This window comes from Silene latifolia, chromosome X (assembly GCF_048544455.1).
Source record: "Silene latifolia isolate original U9 population chromosome X, ASM4854445v1, whole genome shotgun sequence".
Lineage (NCBI taxonomy): Eukaryota > Viridiplantae > Streptophyta > Magnoliopsida > Caryophyllales > Caryophyllaceae > Silene > Silene latifolia.
Window position 1 is genome coordinate 267,400,776 of NC_133537.1, and position 21,430 is coordinate 267,422,205.

The window sequence follows — 21,430 nt, forward strand, 5'->3', positions numbered from 1 at the left end:
GTGAGGAGATACAAGTGTAAATTTAAATAAAAACGAGTGTAAATGTGAGGAAATACAAGTGTAAATTTAAAGAATTATGAGTGTAAATCTGACAAAAATGTATAGAATACGAGTGTAAATCTGAAAATAAATATATTTATTAGATCTAATAATAAAAATCATGACAATATGATTATTTTGCAATAATCTACTATATATTTTTTTAGATCTAAGAATAAAATATGATAATTGTTTTTAAGAAAACAAAAAAAAAAACGACTTGTTAGAAAACAAACCACAAAACAAACACTACCACAAATAAGAAAACAAACAAACCAATATATAAAAACAAACGACTTGTTACATTTAAAAAAAAGGATCTTAAAAAAACAAAATAGAAAAACACCAACACTTCAATCATATCTTGCGGGAGTGTAATTATAAAATGGACAAGACGATAATAAACACGTCAACAAAATAGAGAATATGGACACCGATTTTCTACGTGGAAACCCCCTTTGAATAAGGGTAAAAACCACGGGACCCTTAGGCTGCTTAATATCTCCACTATAAGCAAAATAATGGGAACACAGTGCCTTTCCTAGTACCCAGTACTAGGAGATTACAAATATTATTCTGGCTACCCGGATAAACACTCGGACCCTCAGAAATAATATTCTAATATGTGAGACTCAGTCGGAGATTTTATGACTTTCCGACTGGATACCGTACTGACAGGATTATTTGAGCAGTACCACACTAACTCTCAAACTCTCTGTATTTTTCTCAGTAAGTGGCTCTTTTCTCTCACTCACTGGTTTATGGTATTGCTGGTTTGATGTGGGATGAATGAAATACTCTCGGAAGCTTGGTATTTATAGTACTCCATGACACTGCACATTTTGCAACTGAGCACGTTGAGTTTGACAAACATGTACACTACATTGTCCTACTACTGACACCATCCTACGCACACTGCTTCTAGCAAACTCCAGCAATCCTATTTTTCTTCAACTCATTTAATGCATGTGGCCCCCACTTGGAGGGACCCTATTATTCCAACAATTCTTCCTCTCCCGACTAGGTGGGGATACTGCCGTACCCGCTTTCTTTCGACACACATCGAGCTTCTCCATGGGTAGCGTCTTCGTCATCATATCCGACCCATTATCGTCGGTATGGATTTTCTCGAGCTCTAGGAGATTGGAATCTAACACATCTCGGATCCAATGATATCTGACATCTATATGCATGGATCTGGAATGGAAGTGGGATTCTTTGCGAGATGAATCGCACTCTGGCTATCACAATATAGTCTATACTTCTCCTGTTCTTGACCTAACTCTTGTAAGAACTTCTTCATCCATAAAAGTTCCTTACAAGCTTCAGTTACTGCAATATACTCCGCCTCTGTAGTGGACAAAGCTACACACTTCTGTAACCTGGATTGCCATGATACTGCTCCCCCTGCATAAGTCATCAGGTATCCTAAAGTTGATTTTCGGGAGTCTTGATCTCCGGCTAGATCGGCATATGTATATCCATCTAGCACGTGGTCGCCTTGACCAAAACATAAATACATCTTGGAGGTAGCGCACAAATACTTGAGGATCCATTTGACAGCTTCCCAGTGTGCTTTTCCTGGATTTAAGAGGAACCGGCTAACGACACCAACTGCATAAGCTATGTCTGGTCTTGTGCACACCATCGCGTACATAAGACTTCCAACTGCAGATGCATAAGGAACTTTTTGCATCTCTTGTTCATTGGCCTCACTTTCAGAACATTGTCGAGAGCTCAACTTGAAATGACTAGCTAGTGGAGAACTTACTGGCTTCGCCCTATGCATGTTGAACCTCTCTAACAACTTCTCAATATACCTCTCCTGTGACAACCATATTTTCTTATTTTTCTTGTCACGAGAGATTTTTATTCCAAGGATTTGTTTTGCAGGACCCAAGTCTTTCATAGCAAAGTACTTGGTCATCGCCTTCTTCAAATTAGCAATCTTCATAGTATCACGACCAACGATCAACATATCGTCAACATATAACAGGAGGATAATATTAACCCCGTCGGGAAACTTCTTTACGAATACACAGTGGTCCTTAATCGTCTTCTGATAACCATGATCTATCATGAAGGATTCAAATTTCTTATACCACTATCGTGGAGCTTGTTTTAGACCGTACAAGCTCTTGTTCAACTGACACACTAAGTGTTCATTTCCCTTCTCCTCAAACCCCTCGGGCTGCTCCATGAAAATTTCTTCTTCCAAATCACCATGTAGGAAGGCTGTCTTCACGTCGAGTTGTTCGATCTCCATATCCATGCTTGCGGCCATGCCAAGCACAACTCGAATTGAAGACATTTTCACGACCGGAGAAAAAATTCATCGAAATCTATTTCCTTCTTTTGACTGAACCCTTTCACAACCAACCTTGCCTTGTACCTTGGTTGTAAGCTATTTTATTCAGTCTTCAACTTGAACACCCACTTATTCTTGAGTGCTTTCCTGTCCTTTGGCAACTCTACCAGATCATATGTGTGGTTCTCATGCAACGATTTGATCTCGCCTTGCATGGCTTTTTTCCACTCTTCCTGGTGAACATCCGCAATAGCCTCATTATAAGACTCTGGCTCTACCCCGTCACTAAGCAATGCCCATATATCAGGTAAAAGGAGGGAGTTTGGCTTTCGATGCCTATCAGATCTCCTCACTTCTTGAGGTTGTTGTTGAGGCTGTTGAATCACTTGATCTTGTGGTGGCTCTGGCGCATCACCGTCAGGATCATCATTGTGATCTTCTCCTCCATGATCATCATTCCATTCAGGAGCTTTAGGATCCAGATCACGTGGACTCACGGGGTTAGACTTTGGTTTCTTGGGTTTCTCAAAGTCTTCTATCGTCTGATCTTCGAAGAATACTACATCTCTACTTCTGAAGATCTTTTTATCTACCGGGTCCCATAGACGATAACCGAAATCTTCTTCCCCATACCCAACGAAGATGCATTGCTTCGTCTTGCTGTCAAGCTTGGCTCTTTCGTCTCTCGGGATATGAGCAAACGCTCTACATCCGAAGACTCTCAAGTTCTTGTAGAAAACATCTTTTCCCGTCCAAACTCTCTCTGGGATATCACCATCCAAATGAACTGGGGGGGATCGGTTAAACAGGTAGACAGCTGTCCTTAGTGCTTCTTTCCAAAACGTTTTTGGAAGCTTCGTGTGAGAGAGCATGGACCGAATCCTTTCTCTGATTGTCCTGTTCATTCTCTCTGCTACACCATTCTGTTATGGTGTCTTGGGAACCGTTTTCTGGAGCTTAATTCCATGGCCTCGGCAATACTCTTCAAACGGACCCCGATACTCACCGCCGTTGTCTGCTCTAACGCTCTTGAACTTCATGCCAGTTTCTCTCTCAACTTTAGCATGGAACACCCTGAATGATTCTAGTGCTTGGGACTTGTTCGCCAAAGCAGAAGCCCATATTTTTCTAGAATGATCATCAATGAAAGTCACGAAATACAATGCACCGTCATGTGACTTTTCTGTTATGGACCAGACATCCGTATGGACTAAATCCAAAACGTGGCTACGCCTTTTACGAGGCGTTCTTTGAAATGCCACCCTATGTCGTTTCCCAGCCAAACAATCAACACAAGGTTTTAGGGGCACACCTTTTACTTCAGGGAGGATTTGTTTACGAGCGAGGATTTGTAGGCCCTTCTCACTCATATGCCCGAGCCTTTTGTGCCAAAGCTCGGTAGAGGCATCTGGTGCAACAATGTTTGCCTCTACTTGACTCACTTTCGCTTGAGTCATATAAAGGGTTATCTGCTTCTTTCCTTGCGCCACGATCATATAAGCTTGCTAACTATTCAAAGAACTTCAATAATATTATCAACAATTACCTTACACGGCCCAAATACTACCGTCACACCCCCACTAACTTCTAATAAAGACTTAACCGGAGGCAGCTCCGGCACAGTTAACATACATATCACACATAGACACACGGACTCCACATTCCCATACCATGTGACTGGCTTAAGTGTCATGGGGCCAAGATTTTGAAGTGAGGGCGCCTACTCACCCAAAACCTAGCATCAGCTGGGGCTCCCATTGCACATACACCAGGTTCATTTTATTAGACTCTCTACGTTCATTATGTTCATTTGTTACAGGTTCCAAAATCGTCGCTCTGATACCACTTTGTAACACCCCCATATTCAGAGGAGCCTTAACTAGGCCTTCCTTAGGATATAAGGGCGTTACCATCTCGGTTGCCCGAGGATAGCAATAATCAAATGTCGATAAAAGAACTATTAAGTTATATTACAAGCGTTTTAAACCAAAATACGATACAAAGGTACAACTCAAAGACTACTCGCTAAGACTACCATATCTCGTGAGGACTCATCCCTGCCCGGACTCCAGCTATCATCAACACCAATACCTGCTAAGATGGACTGCTCACCATAAGGGATCACGGCAGACACATAACAAACAAACAACCACACAAGGTCAGTACTGAGATACGACACAACAATGACGACTATAACTATCAACACAATATGATGCTAGCAGTCCTACACACACAATCACAACAGTCCAACCAATCTCTGTCACTGACTGTCCACTGGACCAGTCCTGCCAGTGGGGGACCGCAGCCGTACCCACCAAATCCCCGCTCACTATACTGAGCGATAACCCTGTCCATTAATGTGCACATCCCCTCCCGTGGCGGGTTCCACGGAGGGCGAAACTAGGGCGTGAAGCCACTCCCGCAAGTGACCCCACTCAGCCGAGGACACGCCTCGAGAACCACAGACAGCAGTCACAACCACAATCACAATCATCACGATACAATTACTATGACAAACAATCACCATACTATCACAACGACCGACACACTAGACGATCTACAGAAACTGAGTAGGCGAACCTACCTTTAAGCCACCGCAACCAATCCATGCCGATAGATAACATGTCCAGCGATCAAGCAACGCCTATAACCAGAATACAATTCTAGATTACTAACAAGTAAACCCTAACTATGAAGAACAAGAACACGGATGATGATTATGACATACCTATAGGGAGAAACTCAGCAAAAGACCGCTATCCGACTCAAGAGACGCTCTCCTAAGGCACAAGGATCTTCACAAAGGTTTCCATGGAGGTTTTGAGGTGAAAGGAAGGGAAATAGGCGACTGAAAGATAGGAGGAAAGTGGCGGAAGTGATATGCGGATTTAACAAAACGCGATATAAAACCCTCGCTGAAAACTGGGTACTCGATCGAGTACCCAACATACTCGATCGAGTAGCCCCCTACTCGATCGAGTAAGCTAGCTACTCGATCGAGTAGCCTCTACTCTATCGAGTACCGCTCTTAACACGCAACCCAAGATGACTTCAGCACTTACTTCTAAGACTATTCCCGCTCCCAAGGTCAGTCAACGCTGGTCAAAGGGTCCCTAAAAGGACGGGTATTACAGTCTTCCCCCCTTAAAAAGAACTTCGTCCCCGAAGTTCAACTCACCTCTCTCGCTCACGACACGGAACCAACACAATCTCACCAATCTTCCCGGTCAAACCATTACCTCTTGGAAATACCATCCCCCCCCCCATGTCATCATCATCACCGTCCACATTTATACATATCGATTCTTACTACTGTCATGCAAGCGTCACCACCGTCAACCGTTATTCAATATATATATATAAAACATCTGACTCGCAATGCGAATCGCCACTCACGATCACCTAACACACAGCAACAACTATCAAACTATCAATCTAGAACATGTCTCATATTAACTTTCATGTGGTACAACTAATGCCACCATGTTACTTGGCAACGTGATTCAAATACGATTCATCGCACTATAACTATTTTTCCGTAACCGTCTTTTGAAACATACAACCACACTCACTTTAAAGAACTAAAGTAATTCGTTATACTAAAGCAGAACATAATACCAACAACATTATAAACAACTACCAACAACATTATAAACAAGCAAAACATTATTCAAAAGCAACCTTTTTATTTCGCGACATTACTCTTCCCCTCTAAAAAGGAACTTCGTCCCCGAAGTTCACCACCCAAATTACCACGCATTTTACTTATTATTTGATTCATGACATGGGTTAAAACATGTTATCTATCGTGGACATTACTCGTTAAGCACAAACTCGTTAGATTAGCAATTATACACTAACCACCGGACTAGTTAGCCGCCGTCCAGAAGGCACGTTACTATGATATGCACCAGTGTGTGAGAAGATATAATTCCGATAAATAAGTCGTAATAAGGCGTATGCAACATTAAAGTACAAGAAACTATCGCTGCTTCACTAGCTGTGACAAATACGCTTATAAACTTCAAGCACGACTTCCAACATATGAATTTAACGGTTCAAAGGTGTTACTACGCACTAACAACCAAATTAAACATTAAACTTGCCATTATAAAACAATTGAACATTTTTAATTTTCGAAAACCTACTGTAACAGTGCTACTCGATCGAGTATGTAGCGATACTCGATCGAGTGCCATGCTACTCGATCGAGTGTCTCGGGTACTCGATCGAGTAGCCCAAAGATCAGAAACTTTTCATCCCGTCTTCCTGCAGCTACTCGATAGAGTACGGGGTACTCTATCGAGTACCTACAGGCCAAAGCCTTATAAAGCCTGCCATAAATCACGTATATGCACATCTTTGCCACATAAAGATCGAGTCGGGACGACTTCCCCGACTTCTAACATCCTGCAACAAGTCAAGTATCAAATCCGGCCTTATGGCCAACAATACAAGTCTAACAAGTCTCAATAAAACAACTACTAATGTCTAACAACGATACCAACACCTAAAACCAACTACTACTAACAAAGATAAGTACAAGGAGTATCACTCCTCCCGCTCGCCGCTTCGCTCAAACATCACCTCATCATCACCACCACCGCGAAGTACCGCTCCCGATGTCCCAATCCCCGCGTCCACTCCTGCTCCTGCTCCTGGGCCCACGTACCATGGAGTCAAGCCACCGTAAGGGAAGGACTGAGGTGCCCCCCACGTCGACTGATCCACCCCATAGGAATGGAAAACCCCCGAGTAGTCCCCAACTCCACTCCACCAAACTGGATGCGGTCCCTCGGTCCCTATCCCCTGAGCGTATGCCATCTCGTGCATGTTCCGGAGTGTCAAGGTAGATGACACTCTCTCCGCCAGGTAACTGGATCGCGTCTCCGGGGTGTCGTGGTAAGGGTAGCATGGAAAAGACTGCTGCCGCTGTGGTGCTACTGGCTGTGGCCTAGTCTCCGAGGACCTCTCCCTCACTCGACGGGGTCCCCTCCCCACTCTGGGTCTCTCCACCATCGCAACTCCCGCATTCTCGCCCTTCGTCAGCTCCGGCATCTCCTCGAGGATGGCGTCGTCGATGAGATAGGTCTGTAGATGACCTGGTCTGTCATCATCCTCCTTCTCCTCGTCATCGGAGTCCACCGTCACTACTGTCGGCTCCAAGGGCTCCGTGGGTGGGAGGTGCTCAGGAGCTGGAATCTTCATCCAACTCATGCCCCACACCCTCCACGCTAGGCTACCGTCAGCCAAGGTCCTCAACCATTTCAGGTCGAGATAGTAGTCACGATCCATGGTAGGCACTGGGGTAGCTAGAGGCACGTACGCCGAAGAAGCCTCAAAAGAGGTTAGCTTTTCAGCTAACCGAGTGGCAATAGCACCACAACTCAGGTACCGGGAAGAGGAAGAAGCCATCAAGGCAAGGGCAGCACAAACTATAGAAGGAGCATTAAAGACCACTTTCCTGGTCCGCTCCGGGTTGAGGTAAGACATCAGAAGTAAGACCTCATGATTATTCAATTTCTCGATATCTTTTTGTCATAGAGAAGGTTCGAAAGAGAACGGAGAAAGACTCTCAAGGTAATATCTTTGAACGTCATTAATCAACATGTTGCTCGAGGTGGGAGCTTGCTTCCCAGTCAAGCAAGGCATTAGGCGGCGGCGCCGCACTGGTGGAATATCGGTGATGGAGTCCTTGGGAGGCTTGGCCAACCCAAGGTGAGAGGCAAAGAGATCCATAATCAGAAAACCGGTATTCATCAATCTAAACTCAACATCGACCCACTTTGGGTCATAGTTAAAAGAGCTCATGAACTCCAAGGTAAGAAAAGGGTAAGTATGCTTCCTCAGCCTATACAAACCCGTAAAACCCAAGGTCTCGAATATGTGACGGACATCCGTCTCTATCTCCAACTCCTCTAACACAGTGGTGTCTATACACTTCGTAGGTCTCATTTTCCGTTTTTGTAAGGCTACAAAACGCTCCCTTTGCTTGAAATCAACAAAAACAACTGTAGGGTATTCGGGGATCGCGGGTACCACAGTCCACTCCCCTCCCCGTCTCGGGTGGGTTACCCCTCCCCGCTTACTTTGGCGGATTCCAAGGTTCGGTCTCGGCATCTGCTTTAGGCATAAGTTTAACAACTTGCATAAACATTCAAGCATTTATTTCATGTAATTCGAATTCGATATACTCAGCTAGGCATACCAATTTATCAACAACTTTCAACATGTGAAGCACATAATCTACGCCTGTTAGCTTCGAACATTAAGCTAAGTACACACATTCGCCAACAGTTTCCAAAATTTGACATGTAAGCGCAGGTTATTACTACTCATAAGCCATAGTTGTGAAAGAAATTATCATGGTGATTACATATGTTCAACAAATTCGAATATCCTAGCATGCTTCTAAATGTTGTTCCAAACACACTTCTAATCACATGTGAGTCATCCTTACTAGTTCATGGACAAGAATAGCTTAGAACATATCATTATCACCCTTCACTATTATGAACAACAACTCAACTAAAATTTTCAGACGGTCTTTACAGCTGTGATAATCTTGGCATATTTTCATCAATTATTGTTTCTATTTTCATATTGAAGTTCAACTCATACTTATACTGTCAATTACAACATCAATTTTCATTTATAAATCACGAATTTCCATTTGAGGCACTTTTAAGACGGAGTTTTAAGGCAACTTTCTAAGGGTAAAATCATCAAAATCTATCCTTCAACATGATATAAACAATACTTAAGGCTCAATTCTACCATCTAACCATTGTAAAACAACCAAAAATCAATTTCAATTTTGGAAACCCTAGAAATTTCGATTTCAAATTTAGCAATTTCTAATCTAATTTACAGCAATTAGTCACCAACAAGCATGAAAAGAAGGCATGTGAATCATATTTCAACCATCAAAAACAATAACCTACCCATGTGAACCGAAAATTTCAGATTATTTCACCATTCTTACACATTCAAAGCAATAAATCGCATAAATTAGGAAGGAAAGCATACCTTGATTGATTAACAAAGCAAAAGAACGGAATTAAACAAGAAAATCAACCCCAAGGATCACCACTAACCCAAGAGAAAGAGAGGTTTTGAGAGGAATTAGGTTTAGCTATGCCGAAATATAGAGGAAGGATGAGGAGAATGGGAAAGAAATAGGAAGAATAGGGGTTTTATGAAAACCCGTAGGATTCGCTGTACAGTAACCTACTCGATCGAGTGCCTGGGGTACTCGATCGAGTACCACCCTACTCGATCGAGTAGGAGCTAAATTATCGAGTATATGCGGGAATTTCCCACATCCCGACGTCATAGCTTCCTAACTAGATCGAGTGAGGTCTACTCGGTCTAGTAAACACCCGCACTCGGTAAAGTATAGTTAAGTACTCAGTCAGAAGTACGACGTAAGTCAAAGATACCTGCAAAATAACACCGCGTGTCGATTCCAAACTAAGTTCGGAATTCGGCACTAATTATCATCTCCGATCACGTATTACAATCATTACTCACACACCACATATCACTTTATTAACAAGGTGTATGCCACCTTACGCTACACAACTACGCAACTCGGTTTACCTGCTACCGAGTCACTCTTAGGCTTAGTCACGTCATCCTATCATACTCAAAACTTGTCCTAACGTGTTGCTGTCACACTCGCTTTCACCATAAAATGAAACATGTAACTAACCTTAACTTATACTTTCCTATAACACATAATCATATACTCTTCGTAGCAATTCAATCTATCCATATTCTCTGACGCAATTATAAGCAATTTGTTTTACTCAAATCAATTGTCACGCAGCGAAAAAGTTTCAACTAATTAACAAAGCACATACACATTACCATATGCTAATATTCGGACTATCACACAGTATTTCAATAACTATCATCGTAGTAATACCGGCAGGATTCACAAATTTGCTTACAACTTCCGTCATCATTAACTTTTAGCAATCTCCTTCGTCACATATCTCATAACTATCATATAAGCTTGCTAACTATTCAAAGAACTTCAATAATATTATCAACAATTACCTTACACGGCCCAAATACTACCGTCACACCCCCACTAACTTCTAATAAAGACTTAACCGGAGGCAGCTCCGGCACAGTTAACATACATATCACACATAGACACACGGACTCCACATTCCCATACCATGTGACTGGCTTAAGTGTCATGGGGCCAAGATTTTGAAATGAGGGCGCCTACTCACCCAAAACCTAGCATCAGTTTGGGGCTCCCATTGCACATACACCAGGTTCATTTTATTAGACTCTCTACGTTCATTATGTTCATTTGTTACAGGTTCCAAAATCGTCGCTCTGATACCACTTTGTAATACCCCCATATTCAGAGGAGCCTTAACTAGGCCTTCCTTAGGATATAAGGGCGTTACCATCTCGGTTGCCCGAGGATAGCAATAATCAAATGTCGATAAAAGAACTATTAAGTTATATTACAAGCGTTTTAAACCAAAATACGATACAAAGGTACAACTCAAAGACTACTCGCTAAGACTACCATATCTCGTGAGGACTCATCCCGCCCTTGGGACTCAGCCTATCATCAACACCAATACCTGCTAAGACGGACTGCTCACCATAAGGGATCACGGCAGACACATAACAAACAAACAACCACACAAGGTCAGTACTGAGATACGACACAACAATGACGACTATAACTATCAACACAATATGATGCTAGCAGTCCTACACACACAATCACAACAAGTCCCAACCAATCTCATCACATCGACCGTCCCTGGACCGATCCGCCGTGGGGGACCGCAGCCGTACCCACCAAATCCCCGCTCATTATACCGAGCGATAACCCCGTCCATTAATGTGCACATCCCCTCCCGTGGCGGGTTCCACGGAGGGCGAAACTAGGCGTGAAGCCACTCCCGCAAGTGACCCCACTCGGCCCGAGGACACGCCTCGAGAACCACAGACATGCTAGTCACAACCACAATCACAATCATCACGATACAATTACTATGACAAACAATCACCATACTATCACAACGACCGACACACTAGACGATCTACAGAAACTGAGTAGGCGAACCTACCTTTAAGCCACCGCAACCAATCCATGCCGACAGATAACATGTCCAGCGATCAAGAAACGCCTATAACCAGAATACAATTCTAGATTACTAACAAGTAAACCCTAAATATGAAGAACAAGAACACGGATGATGATTATGACATACCTATAGGGAGAAACTCAGCAAAAGACCGCTACCCGACTCAAGAGACGCTCTCCTAAGGCACAAGGATCTTCACAAAGGTTTCCATGGAGGTTTTGAGGTGAAGGGAAGGGAAAGAGGCGACTGAAAGATAGGAGGAAAGTGGCGGAAGTGATATGCGGATTTAACAAAACGCGATATAAAACCCTCGCTGAAAACTGAGTACTCGATCGAGTACCCAACATACTCGATCGAGTAGCCCCCTACTCGATCGAGTAAGCTAGCTACTCGATCGAGTAGCCTCTACTCTATCGAGTACCACTCTTAACACGCAACCCAAGATGACTTCAGCACTTACTTCTAAGACTATTCCCGCTCCCAAGGTCAGTCAACGCTGGTCAAAGGGTCCCTAAAAGGACGGGTATTACAATCGTCACCTATGAAAAATACTTCAGCACTGGCAGCTACGGCACTGGTTTCACCTTGGCTTTCGTGATCATTGTTGCGAGATTTTCCTTTCGCTAGATCACATTTCCTTAATCTACATTCATTTTGCTTGTGGCCCGGCTTCTCGCAATAGTAGCAGATAACTTCTTTTCTGGCCTTCGATCACCCCCTGGATTGATCGCGTTTTTGCGACCCTTTGCTTTTACCTCTTCCACGAGAGGTTTCTGCAACATGGACTTCCACAGAGTTGGAAGTACCAAATTCTTTTCTTCAAGCTTCTTTATTAAGCAAGCTATCTTTCACAATTGTTATTGTGAGGTTTCCTTCTGGAACGGAGTTGCTTAAAGACACTATGAGCGTTTTCCAGCTGTTTGGGAGGGAGCTGAGAAGTAAGAGTGCCTGAACCTCATCTGCGAGATTTATCTTCATGCTTGTTATCTGATTTAACAAGCCCTGGTAGTCATTGAGGTGCTCCACCATGCTACGACCGTCTTTGTACTCTTGTCTCACTAGTCGTCTAACTAGAGAGGCTTTGTTGAGAGCTGTCTTGCGTTCGTACATGGACTCCAATCTATTCCAGAGTGTATTAGCCACTGTGCCACTGGTTACATGCTGAAAAACACTCTGATTGATAAATTAACGGATCAATCCGACAACCTTTCGATTTAATGTATTCCATGCATCTTCCGTTTTATCAACGGGTTTCGTCGAAGATGCGACAACATGGTATATGTCTTTACAATAAAGAATATCCTCTATTCTTGGCTTCCATATTGGATAATTGGTTGCCGTTAATTTTATCATGCCACTAATTGTGACGGTATCCTCCATTTTTAAAAATTACACAAAGTATACCGAGAGCTACCACAGCTCTGATATCACTCTATTGGGTAACAGGCGTAAATATTGAGCGGAAGCGTGGACATATTATCCTCTTGCGGGAGTGTAATTATAAAATGGACAAGACGATAATAAATACGTCAACAAAATAGAGAATATGGACACCGATTTTCTACGTGGAAAACCCCTTTGAATAAGGGTAAAAACCACGGGACCCTTAGGCCGCTTAATATCTCCACTATAAGCAAAATAATGGGAACACAATGCCTTTCCTAGTACCCACTATGAGATTACAAATATTATTCTGGCTACCCGGATAAACACTCGGACCCTCAGAAATAATATTCTAATGTGTGAGACTCAGTCGGAGATTTTATGACTTTTCGACTGGATACCGTACTGACAGGATTATTGTAACACCCCAAGAGATGATTGAGAGTAAGTTTTCCCACATCGAGAAAATATTGAGCTTGTGATATGTTTATAAAGGATTCCACTCACCACTTAGTAACAAGGCCTTGTGCTTTTGGGCTTAAGTGAGGACAAATAATGGCCCAAAGATACACATCCCATCTTATTGGGGTTGTGTTACGACGGTGGTGGGTCGGGTTGTTATAAATGGTATAAGAGCAATCCTGCGACCGTGTGGTGAGCTTGTGGTCGGGAGTACCCGGTTCACACACCTAGCGGGGGAGAATTCTGGGCTTGGCTGCGGTCAGCCTCCGGGCACAACGAGGACGTTGTGTTATTTAAGTGTGGGAGTTTGTAACATCCCAAGAGATGATTGAGAGTAAGTTTTCCCACATCGAGAAAATATTGAGCTTGTGATATGTTTATAAAGGATTCCACTCACCACTTAGTAACAAGGCCTTGTGCTTTTGGGCTTAAGTGAGGACAAATAATGGCCCAAAGATACACATCCCATCTTATTGGGATTGTGTTACGACGGTGGTGGGTTGGGTTGTTATAATTATTTGAGCAGTACCACACTAACTCTCAAACTCTCTGTATTTTTCTCAGTAAGTGGCTCTTTTCTCTCACTCACTGGTTTATGGTATTGCTGGTTTGATGTGGGATGATTGAAATGCTCTCGGAAGCATGGTATTTATAGTACTCCATGACACTGCACATTTTGGAACTGAGCACGCTGAGTTTGACAAACATGTACACTACACCGTCCTACTACTGACACCGTCCTACGCTCACTACTTCTAGCAAACTCCAGCAATCCCATTTTTCTTCAACTCATTTAATGCATGTGGCCCCCACTTGGAGGGACCCTATTATTCCAACATCTTGTAAATAGAGGAGGAAGATAAGTAAAATTATTATTTTAAGATTAAAAGTGGGATCCACAAATAGACTTAACCAGTTAACCTGCTACTTCAAGTTAAAAAATACTCAATTTTAGTAAAAGTGAATGAGTGTAATAGTTGAGTATAATGCGAGTTAAATTGTAGTTTAGAGTAATTTGGGAAGACTCCTAATAGTTTGGAGTATTCTCATTAAATAACCCGTAATAATATTAATATTTGATTATTGGTATTGATGATTGGTATATATGGCCTGTGTATCGACCTACGCCTTAAACACTAATAAATTCAACTTCGTACATTTAACATGTGCGCTTCTAGCATGATTTGATATGGATCATAAAAATCTTAATCAGATTGTCATACCTAGATACTGTCATTGAAGAGCTATAACCTAATTCAAGATCATAAATTAGCCATTAGCTTATATAAATTTGGTGAAGTGATAATATTAGTCAAACAAACGTTTTAGAAACTCAAAATTTAAAGGTGTTGTCAATATTATTAATCATACAATTTCTCCTCATAGATTATTGTCTTTTACAAAAGAAATTTACTCGGGAAACACTATGTCAATATCATAAATACTCATGGAATATAAAATACTAAACTGCCTCCTATCTGTTATGAAATATGTATAACATTTTAGTTCATTTTCGACTTAAGATAGAATGAGAACTTAAAGTTACAATTACTTATAAATTTATACTCTCTAAACTCTATATATATGAGTGTGATTTAATAAATTTAATCTACTTATATTAGGATAAAATTAAATAAAATTTCTTTTTTTCTTAAGAAATCTACTTTTATTAGGATAATTTTATTAAATTATTTTTAGAAATCTGTTATTGTTAGGATACATTTTATAACATTTTAGTTCATTTTCAACTTAAGATAGAAAGATAAGTTAAACTTACAATTACTTATAGATTAATACTCACTAAACTCTCTCTCTCTCTCTCTCTCTCTCTCTCTCTCTCTCTCTCTCTATATATATATATATATATATATATATATATATATATATATATATATATATATAAGTTGGATCATATGAGTTGGGTCATTCTTGGTGAGTTACCCCTCTAAATATGAAACCTTGATCTAAACGAAGATGGATGGCTGAGATCTAATCTAGCAAACTCAATAAACCCCTAAATTTCAGCCCCTGCCATCTTTATGTTCTTATTTTGTCAAACACACCTTCTCTCCCTCCTCTCTACTGTCAAACCTTAATTTGCATAACTCAAATCAAAACAATCGAACAATTCGATCGACGATTTTAACATCTATACAAATCTCGACGATATCAATCCTCATATCAATCGTTTACCGTTCTTTGCGATTAAACTTGTGCATAAATCCTAATAAATCACATCGACATATTTACTATATTGTGCAAAATCAAGGGAAACTCAAGAAGAGGAATCAAGAATTTAAGATTTATACTCAATCTTCATCCTCAATCATCATCATCCTTGTTCTAATTTATCAATTAAGGATATTTCGTCATATTGTTTCCGTTGTCGCTTTCGCTTCATCTCCGTATTTTTCTTCAATTTCACTATAGGTAAGCACTAATTTTGTTTTGCTAGATCTGATTTGTGCGTTTTCATTATCGTTCTTGTTTAATATCCGTTTCATTTTCGTTGATTTGTTACTTGTGTTTACCGTATTAATCAGTTAACAACAGTTATTGTATTACTTTGGCCGAGTTATTATATTATACAAACTCAGTTATTGTATTTTGCAGTTACTTTTTTTGTTGTTTTAATCTGTTAACAACAGTCATTGTATTGTTTTAACCGAATTATTGTGTTATTCAAGCTTAGTTATTGTATTGTTTTAAATTAGTTATTTCAAATTAAAGTTGTTGTAAGATGACGTCTTCTTATATAATTTGTTTAAGTTGGTTATAGTAATATTACATCTCAATTATTGTATTGTTTTAACTTAGTTATTTAAATTTGTAATTATTGTTGTGGTCTTATATAATCTGCTTATAGTTGTATAGTTATTTATAACTTACTCCCTTTTTGTTTTTATTTCTTTCAGTGAACTTTTGTTGGTTGCTGGTTCAACCCACATCAATAGGCAAGACATGGTTCTCGTCGGGAAGAAATACTGGTAGAAGAAACGTGAAAACAACGGCAAGACACGGTTCTCGTTGGAAGAAATATTTTTAGACGTTGTAATGGAGATAAATATATGTAATATTTGTGATGTTACTATTGTTAGATGTATTATTTAAAATGCTTAGATGTAATGATGATGATGCTTAGCTATAATTTATTGGAGATATTTGAGTGTAATGTGTTGGAAACAAAATAGTTATATAATGAAAGTAAGTGATTTTTTTTAGCCTTCTTATATATGATTATTTCATTTTTCAGATTTTGCAATTGCATTAACCAATCTCAATGATTGATTGAACGAAAATGACTAGTTATTCAATTAAAGAAGATGAAAACAAACACAAGATAGATATATGAATATATTTGAGTTTCATCTCAATACAATAACACGATTTACTCATTACAATAACTGAGTTTCTACATTACAATAACTACAAATACCACAGAATTACATTACAATAACTGAGTTTATACATTATAATAACTGAGTTTCTACATTGGAATAATTACAAATACCAGAGTTTCTACATTACAATAACTGAGTTTTTCTACATTACAATAACTGAGTTTCTACATTACAAGAACTTATTTATTCAATCAAACAAGATGAAAACTAACAAAAAATGACCAAGTATATATATATATATATATATATATATATATATATATATATATATATATCAATTTTTCCATTGAACGTCAATTATCCGCGTCTATCGTGATTCAACCTGCAAATCACCAAAACGCAGAATATAACTTAACTGAACACTCAAGAAGTAATTGGATTGTAAAATAATTGGATTGTAAAATAACTATAACTGATTTTAAACAACTAACAAATGAATAACTGAATGACATATAGAATAACTGACTTTATTCATTACAATAACCGAGTTTCTACATTACAATTACTACAAATACAGAGTTTCTACATTACAATAACTGAGTTCCTACATTACAATAACTGAGTTTCTGCATTTGAATAACTATTAATAATCACGTTTCTTCATTACAATAACTGAGTTTCTACATTCAACTAGACATTTTAACAAACAGTTGGTGTGCTAATCTAGATTATTATCAACAATTTTTCAGGATTATTATAATGAATCATCAATCAAATGCATATGATATGATAAACAAGTATACTAATGGAGTAGCAATTGAAATACCTCGCAAAATAACTTATATTGATTTATATAATCTACGCTTATCTTCGTTTTGTCGATTTGCGCTAGGGTTTCTGCAAATTTTGGGCAGAAACTGACGATTGATGCGTGTATCAATCAGAATGAACGAAGATAATGAATTAATTTTGTGTTTTCGACTTGAATTACTCCAGTTTTGTGAAATTTTGTATGGATTATGCCATAAATTTGAGAAAATAGGAAAAAAGAGTGGGAAAATGAAGAAAGCAGGGGAAAGGAAAACGTTAGACTGAGTGGGAGAGAGAGAGAGAGAGAGAGAGAGAGAGAGAGAGAGAGAGAGAGAGAAAAAAGTAAGCGTGTGTATTTTTTTGGGTCTAATCTCAGCCATTGATCTTGTAAATCCAATGGTATATAAATGCGGGGGTAACTCACGAAAAGAGGCAAACTCACCGGATCTTGCCCCTCTCTCTCTCTCTCTCCATATATATATATATATATATATATATATATATATACATATATATATATATACATATATATATATATATATATATATATACATATATAATTATATATATATATGGTTATGAACTAAGAAAGAAGAGAATGAGTTTCTTATTCAATTGTGTAATGAACAAATGACATAGCCTCTATATTTATAGGGCTTGGATACAATGGCATCTAACTTATAAGAAGTAAGAAATATTTGCCCTAATATATTTATTATTCTTACTACATTTACAACACTCCCCCTGATGACCAAAGTGTATGAAGCATTCATTCAAATAGTAAAAGAGGACTTTAAACTATTGTTGGACATATTTTATGCTGCCTCATTAAAACCTTGACAAGGAAAACCCAGTGGGACAAAAACTTGACGAAGGAAAAAGAGTACAGCTTGGTATATCCAATAATGACGTCCCCCTTACGGATAACGACAAAGATCGTGGCTTATAGGTCCTTTAATCGACGCATTCCAATCTTAAAGACCAATTTCTTGAATGTTGAAGTAGATAATGCTTTGGTGAAGAGATCTGCTAGGTTGTCGCTTGAGCGTACTTGTTGAATATAAATTTTACCTTGTTTCTGCAGATCGTGTGTGAAGAAGAATTTCGGACTGATATGCTTCGTTCGATCTCCCTTAATAAAGCCTTCCTTAAGTTGTGCAATGCAGGCAACATTGTCTTCATATAATACTGTTGATGAGTCTTTAATTGAATGAAGTCCACATGAATCCTGAATATGATGTATCATAGACCTTAGCCAAAGACATTCGCGGCTTGCTTCATGTATTGCCAGTATCTCAGAATGATTTGTAGATGTGGCAGCGATTGTTTTCTTCACTGACCGCCAAGATATAGTTGTGTCTCCATAAGTGAACAAATACCCAGTTTGTGATCTTCCTTTGTGTGGGTCGGATAGATAACCTGCATCTCCATATCCAACTAGTTTTGATTTAGGACTATAAGGATAGAATAAGCCTAAATCAATAGTGCCACTAAGATATCGGAAAAGGTGCTTGACCCCATTCCAATGTCTTTTAGTTGGAGCAGAGCTATATCTTGCTAATAGATTGACTGAAAATGCAATGTCAGGTCTTGTACAATTAGCGAGATACATAAGGGCACTAATTGCACTTAAATATGGTACTTCTGGACCAAGAATTTCTTCACCATTTTCTTTAGGGCGAAAAGGATCTCTATTTAAATCGAGTGATCTCACGACCATTGGTGAACTTAATGGATGTGCTTTGTCCATATAAAAACGTTTTAGGATCTTTTCTGTATATGCGGATTGGTGGACAAATATTCCATTTAAAGTATGTTCTATTTGTAATCCAAGACAAAATTTTGTCTCACCAAGATCTTTCATTTCAAATTCCCTTTTTAAATAAACAGCAGTTTCAGTGAGATTTTCAAGGGTCCCAATAAGGTTTAGATCATCAACGTATACCGCAATTATAGCAAACCCCGAGTTGGATTTCTTAATGAATACACATGGACAAATAGCATTATTGGTGTATCCTTCTTTCAACAAGTACTTGCTAAGACGTTTGTACCACATTCTTCCAGATTGCTTTAGTCCATATAGAGCTCTTTGGAGTTTGATTGAGTACATATTTCGTCTGTTGGACTTATTTGCTTCAGGTATATGAAGTCCTTCAGGAATTTTCATATAGATGTCACTATCAAGTGATCCATAAAGATAGGCTGTGACTACATCCATAAGACGCATATTAAGCCTTTCTGAAGCTGCCAAACTAATTAGGAAACGAAATGTGATTGCATCCATTACTGGGGAATAAGTTTCTTTGTAATCAATCCCTAGTCTTTGTGAAAAACCTTGAACAACTAATCGAACTTTATATCTCATGATTTCATTCTTTTCATTGCGTTTTCGTACAAATACCCACTTGTATCCGACGGGTTTTATACTTTTAGGAGTTTCAACAATTGGGCCAAAAACTTTTCTCTTTGTTAATGAGTTAAACTCCGCTTGGATTGCTTCCTCCCACTTTGGCCAATCATTTCTATTTTGGCATTCTTCGACGGATTGTGGTTCAGGGTCATCAATATGCTCTATGGTATTTAGAGCAATGGTAAAAGCAAACTCATTATCGGGAGTAATTTTATTCATATCCCAGTTTTGTTTCGTACCAGCATAATTTATAGATATTTCATTGTTTTGAGTTGGTACATGTTCCTCTTGTGGTGCAATTTGTTCATTCGCAATTGATTGTTCAATTAATTTTCAGAAAGGTCGTCTTTTCCCGAAATGACGACTCCTATTTTCCTTTTTCGCGGAACTGAATCTTTTGCATCAAGAGGTCGACCACGCTTTAAACGTGGCTTGGAGTCATTTATATTATCATGATCTCCTTCTGGGATACGTACTTTTGCTGGAGCATTTGCAGCATGTATATGCGATTTTGTCACCCTTCCCGTATCAGTAAATGCATCAGGCATTTTATTAGCAATATTCTGCAAATGTATGATCTTTTGAACTTCAAGCTCACATTGTTTTGTACGAGGATCAAAATGGGCTAATGTTGGTGTATTCCATGAAATTTCACGATGTTCCTAAAACTTTAGTTTTTCTCCCCCTAACGACGGGAAATTTGACTCATCGAATTTGCAATCAGCAAATCTTGCTTTAAAAACATCTCCTGTTAGGGGTTCTAAGTATCTGATGATGGATGGAGAATCATATCCAACATATATACCGAGTCTACGTTGAGGACCCATTTTTGCTCGCTGCGGTGGAGCTATTGGGACATACACTGCACAACCAAAAGTTCTAAGATGGGATATATTTGGTTGATGCCCAAATACAAGTTGTACGGGAGAGTATTGTTGATAGCTGGTTGGTCGTATACGTACTAGTGATGCTGCATGTAATATTGCATGGCCCCACGTTGAGAATGGTAACTTCGACCTTAAAATTAATGGTCGGGCAATCAATTGTAATCGTTTTATAAAACTCTCTGCCATACCATTCTGAGTGTGCACGTGGGCAACTGGGTGTTCAACATTAATACCTATTGACATACAATATTCATCAAATGTTTTAGATGTAAATTCACCAGCATTGTCAAGACGAATAGATTTAATATTAAAATCTGGAAATTGAGCTCGTAGTCTAATAATTTGTGCAAGAAGTCTTGCAAATACGACAGTACGAGTTGAAAGTAGACAAACATGAGACCACCTTGTTGAAGCATCAATTAGAACCATAAAATAGCGAAATGGTCCACTGCTGGGGTGAATAGGTCCACATATATCGCCTTGAATTCGTTGTAGGAAATTAGGAGATTCAACACCAACTTTGGTTAAAGATGGCCTGATTATTAATTTTCCTTGATAACAAGCATCACATGGACAATCATCAGTGGATAAGATTTTCAAACTCTTTAAGGGATGTCCATGCGAATTTTCTACAATTCGACGCATCATTGTCTTTCCAGGATGAC